This window comes from Somniosus microcephalus, unplaced genomic scaffold, assembly GCF_052327205.1.
Source record: "Somniosus microcephalus isolate GS21.2 unplaced genomic scaffold, FLI_Smic_1.0 scaffold160, whole genome shotgun sequence".
Lineage (NCBI taxonomy): Eukaryota > Metazoa > Chordata > Chondrichthyes > Squaliformes > Somniosidae > Somniosus > Somniosus microcephalus.
Genome location: NW_028225347.1, coordinates 406,725 through 415,762, shown reverse-complemented (window position 1 = coordinate 415,762; position 9,038 = coordinate 406,725). Strand labels below are relative to the sequence as shown.

Genomic DNA, 9,038 nt, shown 5'->3' with positions numbered 1-9,038 from the left:
TCCGGGTTGCGTTCAACCACCCAGGACCATTTATCCTCAGGGTCTCCTGTATTAATGGCCTCCAATAAATGCTGTGCCATACTTTTTACTTGGGCTGCCTCTACCTGCTTCTTTAATAATTCTACCTGCCGTGTTAACTGCTGTATTTGTTCTTTCAGTTGTTTTTCTAGGTCTTCCTTATCCTTCATTGTTTTATGTAGGTCCTTACACCTCTCTTTCCATTTTTGTTTCTTTTCTCCCCGTCTTTTCCCTATGGCTAAACATACTACTATCACTTTTTCTTCTTTATTTCCTTTTTCTGCCTGCCACCATTGTTCTTGATATAGCTCTTTAGCGTTTTCATCAAACCCATGTTTTTCCATTTTCTTTAACATTCCCATGTTTTTCCACAAGTACCTCATCGGGGGTTTTACATCTTACTCCTTCTTTCAGTGGCTTCAGTTGCTTACGTGCCTCTGGCACTGTTACCTTTGCGGTCACCATCCCTCTTTCTTGGGTTTCGACTGGCTTCACAATCCCGTGATCATGGCTTACGTTCACTACGCCCTTTTAACCCCTGGCCATCACGTGGGGCTACTGTCATCTTAATTTCGGCTCAGGCTGGGTGTCTGAGATATGCCCTGTCACCCGATCTTTTCGATCAACCAGCTTCTGCCCAACTTTCTTTCCTGCTTATGGCTTCCGCCTATCTGGTGTCCCTATTTTAGTTAGTTCCTCGTAACTTTTACAACGGTCCTTTTCACCCATCAGTCACTCCCTCTAAGAGTACCTGACACTCATGCATGCACTTCCCCGTAAGTCAGTTTTTCTGCTTCCCTTTTCCCACCAGTTGTCTTTATGCTGTAAAGCACGTTCTGGACTCCTCCCTTATTTTCAGATTCTTTTGAACTCAAGTGGCGGTGTTCCATTAATGGACTGCTTGGGTTTCCCCCGATGTTCCCGGAGCCACTGGCAGGTCCTGCCAACTACGCCAAGTTGTTACGGGGAGCCGTGGGTGCCCGTATGTCACGCAACACAAAAGCCCACTCAGAATCTGGAAAGCACCTTCAACACAATTTTATTACAAGTTAACAGGGGAACACCTATCCGTGGACTTTGCCTTTTATACAGTTTTTGCTCTAAGTCGTGGCTTACATCAGAAAGTTGGCTTTGGTGCAAATTCTTGCGACCCGTGTGCACATTCTAACTGTTTCCATTAGTCTTAGGACCCCATACGTTATCTTCACCTCATTCCTTAATTAGTAACTAATGGTTTGTTTACCTTACACAATTCGTAACTGAGAGTTTGACCATTTGACCACATTTCAACATACTTCCCTCTGGGACATGTACAAAACACTCTTTGTATGGTTGGATGCATTCTCAGTTACTTAATTCCCTTATTTTTAGCTAATGAGCCCCTTTCTCCCTTTTAACCCTTTCAGTAAAGCTCCCTCTACACTGCCCCACCAAACACACCCAGGGCAGATACAGCACGGGTTAGATACAGAGTTAAGCTCCCTCTACACTGACCCATCAAAAACTCCCAGTGCAGGTACAGCACAGATCAGATACAGAGTAAAGCTCCCTCTACACTGTACCATCAAACACTCCCAGAGCAGGTACAGCACAGGTCAGCTACAGAGTAAAGCTCCCTCAACACTGTCCCATCAAATACTCCCAGGGCAGGTACAGCACAGTTTAGTGTAGTGTATGTACCTTTAAGAGGAACTATGTTTTTTTGAAGCCCCTGTGTACTGTAGTACCGGTAGTGACCACTCGGGTATATAAGCCTGTATAGCGTCTTGTATAGTTAGTTCACCTGCAGACTTTGTTCAGTAAACACTTGTTAAATCAACTCCTGCATTCCGTGTCTCCATTAACACACAGATTCAACAGTTAGATTGAGAGAAAAGCTCCCTCTACACTGTCCCGCCAAACACTCCCAGGGCAGGTAGAGCATGGGTTAGATACAGAGTAAAGTTCCCTCTGCACTGTTCCATCTACACTCCCAGGGCTTGTCCAGCACTGGTTAGATAAAGAGTAAAGCTCGCTCTACACTGTCCCATCAAACACTGCTAGGGCAGGTACAGCATGGGTTAGATACAGAGTAAAGCTCCCTCTACACATTCCCATCAAACACTACCAGGGCAGGTGCTGCCCGGGTTCGATACAGAGTAAATCTCCATCTACACGGCCCCATCAAACACTCACAGAGCAGGAACAGCACGGGATAGATACGGAGTAAAGCTCCATTTACACTGTCTATTCAAACACTCCCAGGGCAGGTACAGCATGCGTTAGATACAGAGTACAGCTCCCTCAACACTGTCCCATAAAAAATTCCAAGTCCAGGTACAGCACGGGTTAGACACAGTGTAAAGCTCCCTCTGCACTGATCCATGAAACAATCCCAGGGCAGGTACAGCACGGCATAGATACAGAGTAAAGCTCCCTCCACACTGTCCCATCAAACAGTCCCAAGGCAGGTACAGCACGGTTTAGATGCAGTGCAAAGCTCCATCTAGACTGCCCCATCAAACACTCACAGGAGAGGTACAGCACGGGTTAGATACAGAGTAAATCTCCCTCTACACTGTGCCATCAAACACTCCCAGGGCACGTATGGCATGTGGTAGATACAGAGTAAAACTCCCTCGACACTATCTCATCAAGCATTTCCATTGCAGGTCCAAAACGGTGTTAGATACAAAGTAAACCCCCCTCTACACTGTCCCATTAAACACTCCCAGGGCAGGTACAGCACGGGTTAGATACTGAGTAAAGCTCCATCGACACTGTCCCATCAAACACTCCCAGGGCAGGAACATCACATGTTTGATACAGAGTAAATCACGATCTACACAATCGCGTTAGACTCTCCTAGGGCAGGTACAGCACGGGTTAGATACAGAGTAAAGCTCCCTCTACACTCTCCCATCAAACACTTCCAGGGCAGGTAAAGCACGGGTTAGATGCAAAGTAAACCTCCCTCTACACTCTCCCATTAAACACTCCCAGGGCAGGTACAGCACGGGATAGATACAGAATAAAACACCCGCTACATTGTCAAATCAAACACTCCCAGGGCAGGTACAGCACGGGTTAGATACAGAGTAAAGCTCACTCTACACTGTACCATGAAACACTCCCAGGGCAGGAACAGCACGGGTTTGATACAGAGTAAAGCTACCGCCACACAATCGCGTCAAACTGTCCTCGGGCAGGTGCAGCACGAGTTAGATACAGAGTAACGCTCCCTCTACGCTGTCCCATCAAACACTCCCGGGGCAGGTACAGCAAATGGTAGTTAAAGAGTAAATCTCCATCTACATTGTCCCATCTCATACTCCCAGTGCAGTTACAGCACTGGTTAGGTACATAGCAAAGCTCCCTCTACACTGTCCCATCAAACACTCCCAGGGCAGGTACAGCACGGGTTAGATACAGAGTTAAGCTCCCTCTACACTGACCCATCAAACACTCCCAGGGCAGGTACAGCACGGGTTCGATACAGAGTAAAGCTCCCTCTACACTGACCCCACAAACACTCCCAGGGCAGGTGCATACGCTGGTTAGATACAGAGTAAAGCTACATCTACACTGTCCAATCAAAAACTCCCAAGGCGTGTTTGCAGGCTGACATGGCTGCACGATGTCACAAGGACACTCTGTATTACGACACCGACAATGGGACACACACAAAATGACACACAGGAATCCGGAAAGGGTGTTTCTGGCCACACAAATGGAGGGACAGAGAAAGACACTGAAGAAACCAAAGAGAGAGAGAGAGAGACAGACAGAGCGATTAACACGAGGCAGAGACAGAGACTGAGGGAAAACCGAGACTGCGAGAGAAACAGAGAGGGAGGTAGACAGCCAGGGAAACGGAGACTGAGATGAAGAGAGAGACTTGCATGAAGGTGCGTTCTGCTGTGCAAAGAAATTCCCTGTAGTGTAAAGATGTTCCCTGTTATATAAAATTGTTCCCTCCTGTGTAAAGATGATCGCTGCTGATTACAGATTTTCCCTGTTGTTTAGAGATTTTGTCTGCTTTGTAAAGATGCCCGCTATTGAGTAATGTGTTTGCTGTTGTGTAAAGGTTCTCCGTGTTGTGTAACGGGCTTCCGTTTTGTGTGAAGGTATTGCCTGTTGTGTAAAGGCCAAGAGCACCATCTGGTGCTGGCGACCCGGCGCTGCAGGAATGCGTTGAGAGAAAGGGTAAGGCCAAGGCTGCTCCAAGTTTGCAGCATTTGCAGCTTATGTTGGTGCGAATAAAGTGTTTTGAAAGTTGTGTTGCAGGTTCTTGTGTTTTTTGCAAGAAGGAAGTTGCTGTAAGTAAAGCATAAATTGTGATAACAAAACCTGACGCACTGAGCCTGAAATTTATCATAATTTAAGAGAAGAGAACAATAGGAAAAATTTGCCCTCCTAATCACAACTTCCCCAGACTAATGGTATGAAAAACACATCTGACTCTCATCCTGAAGTCAGAGTCCAGATCCCCTCCTCACCCTTTTCGTTTGCAGAATGGATCTTCTCTTAACCATGTCTTAATGTAACTTTCGCTGTCTGGATAGGTTCGATTGACAAAAAGATACTGGTGTTAAATTAATTGGATTGCAGCACAGGAACAAATGGGAGGTGCTGTTCAACCGGCAAGATTGGAAGGGCGAACGGGGAAAGGACGGAGAGATGGTGGGTGCGAGAGTGACAGCAACGGGGGGCGCGGTCGATAGATTGCAAGAAATGGAAGAAAGAGTAAACGTGGTGCACATCTGAATAAGTGAGAGGCAGCAGGTGTGGGGACGAGTGAGTGAACGGTCTGAATCCAGTTGGTTGGGTGACGGTGTTTGCAGTGTTCGGTGCGGGGTTCGGGCCAATTATGGAGCAGAGGAAATTCTGCGATTCGGATCAGCCTGTCAATAGCAACTGAAGGAAAAGGTGACCCAAAACCGGCATGCCTGCCTGGTTTACTGCTGGTGGTGAAGCGACGAAATTTATAAATGTCGCAATATCTGGCAGCGGTGGGATTCGAACCCACGCCCCCGAAGAGACTGGAGCCTTAATCCAGCGCCTTAGACCGCTCGGCCACGCTACCACGTCAGTGCGCTAAGGAATCTGAAACTAGTGACTGGTGATTGAAATGTGGCCTGCTCTTGTAAATAGCAGGGGAAACAAAAGGAAATTAAATTCGTGGACGGCAAACTCACTTCTGATGCAACCCACTATATCAGAAGCAGCTACGTGTTCACAAGGCAACACTAATAAATAAAAGTTTGCTGCAACACACCCATTGTAAATTTCATTCAAAATTTATCCCTGTTGTGTGTTGCAAGCAGGAAGTTGGTGTAAGTAAAGTGTGATAAAATTAAGTGCGTTTGATTGGGGTAGCAATAGAGCATTTTATTGTTGGTGTATATAAGAATGCAACTAGCAGAAGAAGGCTTACGATCAATCGACCTCTGGGTTATGGGACCAGCACGCTTCCGCTGCTACACTCTGCTGTCGGCTAGCAAACAATCCCGGCTGGTGCTTAGGTTCCGATGCCCCACAGTGCTGTGTGTTAGCGAGACAAATTTCAGCATCCAGCCTGTGTTGAAAACTATAGCATGGCCCTGAAACCGCCCAGAGACCCGGACCCCGCAGCACCCGTGTTTGCAGGCTGACATGGCTGCACGATGTCACAAGGACACTCTGTATTACGACACCGACAATGGGACACACACAAAATGACACACAGGAATCCGGAAAGGGTGTTTCTGGCCACACAAATGGAGGGACAGAGAAAGACACTGAAGAAACCAAAGAGAGAGAGAGAGAGACAGACAGAGCGATTAACACGAGGCAGTGACAGAGACTGAGGGAAAACCGAGACTGCGAGAGAAACAGAGAGGGAGGTAGACAGCCAGGGAAACGGAGACTGAGATGAAGAGAGAGACTTGCATGAAGGTGCGTTCTGCTGTGCAAAGAAATTCCCTGTAGTGTAAAGATGTTCCCTGTTATATAAAATTGTTCCCTCCTGTGTAAAGATGATCGCTGCTGATTATAGATTTTCCCTTTTGTTTAGAGATTTTGTCTGCTTTGTAAAGATGTCCGCTATTGAGTAATGTGTTTCCTGTTGTGTAAAGGTTCTCCGTGTTGTGTAACGGGCTTCCGTTTTGTGTGAAGGTATTGCCTGTTGTGTAAAGGCCAAGAGCAGCATCTGGTGCTGGCGACACGGCGCTGCAGGAATGCGTTGAGAGAAAGGGTAAGGCCAAGGCTGCTCCAAGTTTGCAGCATTTGCAGCTTATGTTGGTGCGAATAAAGTGTTTTGAAAGTTGTGTTGCAGGTTCTTGTGTTTTTTGCAAGAAGGAAGTTGCTGTAAGTAAAGCATAAATTGTGATAACAAAACCTGACGCACTGAGCCTGAAATTTATCATAATTTAAGAGAAGAGAACAATAGGAAAAATTTGCCCTCCTAATCACAACTTCCCCAGACTAATGGTATGAAAAACACATCTGACTCTCATCCTGAAGTCAGAGTCCAGATCCCCTCCCCACCCTTTTCGTTTGCAGAATGGATCTTCTCTTAACCATGTCTGAATGTAACTTTCGCTGTCTGGATAGGTTCGATTGACAAAAAGATACTGGTGTTAAATTAATTGGATTGCAGCACAGGAACAAATGGGAGGTGCTGTTGAACCGGCAAGATTGGAAGGGCGAACGGGGAAACGACGGAGAGATGGTGGGTGCGAGAGTGACAGCAATGGGGGGCGCGGTCGATAGATTGCAAGAAATGGAAGAAAGAGTAAACGTGGTGTCCATCTGAATAAGTGAGAGGCAGCAGGTGTGGGGACGAGTGAGTGAACGGTCTGAATTCAGTTGGTTTGGTGACGGTGTTTGTAGTGTTCGGTGCGGGGTTCAGGCCAATTTATGGAGCACAGGAAGTTCTGCGATTCGGATCAGCCTGTCAATAGCAACTGAAGGAAAAGATGACCCAAAACCGGCATGCCTGCCTGGTTTACTGCTGGTGGTGAAGCGACGAAATTTATAAATGTCGCAATATCTGGCAGCGGTGGGATTCGAACCCACGCCCCCGAAGAGACTGGAGCCTTAATCCAGCGCCTTAGACCGCTCGGCCACGCTACCACAGCAGTGCGCTAAGGAATCTGAAACTAGTGACTGGTGATTGAAATGTGGCCTGGTCTTGTAAATAGCAGGGGAAACAAAAGGAAATTAAATTCGTGGACGGCAAACTCACTTCTGATGCAACCCACTATATCAGAAGCAGCTACGTGTTCACAAGGCAACGCTAATAAATAAAAGTTTGCTGCAACACACCCATTGTAAATTTCATTCAAAATTTATCCCTCTTGTGTGTTGCAAGCAGGAAGTTGGTGTAAGTAAAGTGTGATAAAATTAAGTGCGTTGGATTGGGGTAGCAATAGAGCATTTTATTGTTGGTGTATATAAGAATGCAACTAGCAGAAGAAGGCTTACGATCAATCGACCTCTGGGTTATGGGACCAGCACGCTTCCGCTGCTACACTCTGCTGTCGGCTAGCAAACAATCCCGGCTGGTGCTTAGGTTCCGATGCCCCACAGTGCTGTGTGTTAGCGAGACAAATTTCAGCATCCAGCCTGTGTTGAAAACTATAGCATGGCCCTGAAACCGCCCAGAGACCCGGACCCCGCAGCACCCGTGTTTGCAGGCTGACATGGCTGCACGATGTCACAAGGACACTCTGTATTACGACACCGACAATGGGACACACACAAAATGACACACAGGAATCCGGAAAGGGTGTTTCTGGCCACACAAATGGAGGGACAGAGAAAGACACTGAAGAAACCAAAGAGAGAGAGAGAGAGACAGACAGAGCGATTAACACGAGGCAGTGACAGAGACTGAGGGAAAACCGAGACTGCGAGAGAAACAGAGAGGGAGGTAGACAGCCAGGGAAACGGAGACTGAGATGAAGAGAGAGACTTGCATGAAGGTGCGTTCTGCTGTGCAAAGAAATTCCCTGTAGTGTAAAGATGTTCCCTGTTATATAAAATTGTTCCCTCCTGTGTAAAGATGATCGCTGCTGATTATAGATTTTCCCTTTTGTTTAGAGATTTTGTCTGCTTTGTAAAGATGTCCGCTATTGAGTAATGTGTTTCCTGTTGTGTAAAGGTTCTCCGTGTTGTGTAACGGGCTTCCGTTTTGTGTGAAGGTATTGCCTGTTGTGTAAAGGCCAAGAGCAGCATCTGGTGCTGGCGACACGGCGCTGCAGGAATGCGTTGAGAGAAAGGGTAAGGCCAAGGCTGCTCCAAGTTTGCAGCATTTGCAGCTTATGTTGGTGCGAATAAAGTGTTTTGAAAGTTGTGTTGCAGGTTCTTGTGTTTTTTGCAAGAAGGAAGTTGCTGTAAGTAAAGCATAAATTGTGATAACAAAACCTGACGCACTGAGCCTGAAATTTATCATAATTTAAGAGAAGAGAACAATAGGAAAAATTTGCCCTCCTAATCACAACTTCCCCAGACTAATGGTATGAAAAACACATCTGACTCTCATCCTGAAGTCAGAGTCCAGATCCCCTCCCCACCCTTTTCGTTTGCAGAATGGATCTTCTCTTAACCATGTCTGAATGTAACTTTCGCTGTCTGGATAGGTTCGATTGACAAAAAGATACTGGTGTTAAATTAATTGGATTGCAGCACAGGAACAAATGGGAGGTGCTGTTGAACCGGCAAGATTGGAAGGGCGAACGGGGAAACGACGGAGAGATGGTGGGTGCGAGAGTGACAGCAATGGGGGGCGCGGTCGATAGATTGCAAGAAATGGAAGAAAGAGTAAACGTGGTGTCCATCTGAATAAGTGAGAGGCAGCAGGTGTGGGGACGAGTGAGTGAACGGTCTGAATTCAGTTGGTTTGGTGACGGTGTTTGTAGTGTTCGGTGCGGGGTTCAGGCCAATTTATGGAGCACAGGAAGTTCTGCGATTCGGATCAGCCTGTCAATAGCAACTGAAGGAAAAGGTGACCCAAAACCGGCATGCCTGCCTGGTTTACTGCTGGTGGTGAAGCGACG

General features: G+C 46.9%; 2 non-coding genes across 2 annotated transcripts; both read right to left on the bottom strand.

The window, feature by feature from the left end:
• Window positions 1–5,001: 5,001 nt before the first annotated feature.
• Window positions 5,002–5,083, bottom strand: trnal-aag (transfer RNA leucine (anticodon AAG)). The gene has a single exon. It is a non-coding gene; the product is annotated as a tRNA-Leu (tRNA).
• A 1,948-nt stretch (window positions 5,084–7,031) lies between these two features.
• Window positions 7,032–7,113, bottom strand: trnal-aag (transfer RNA leucine (anticodon AAG)). The gene has a single exon. It is a non-coding gene; the product is annotated as a tRNA-Leu (tRNA).
• Window positions 7,114–9,038: the final 1,925 nt, after the last annotated feature.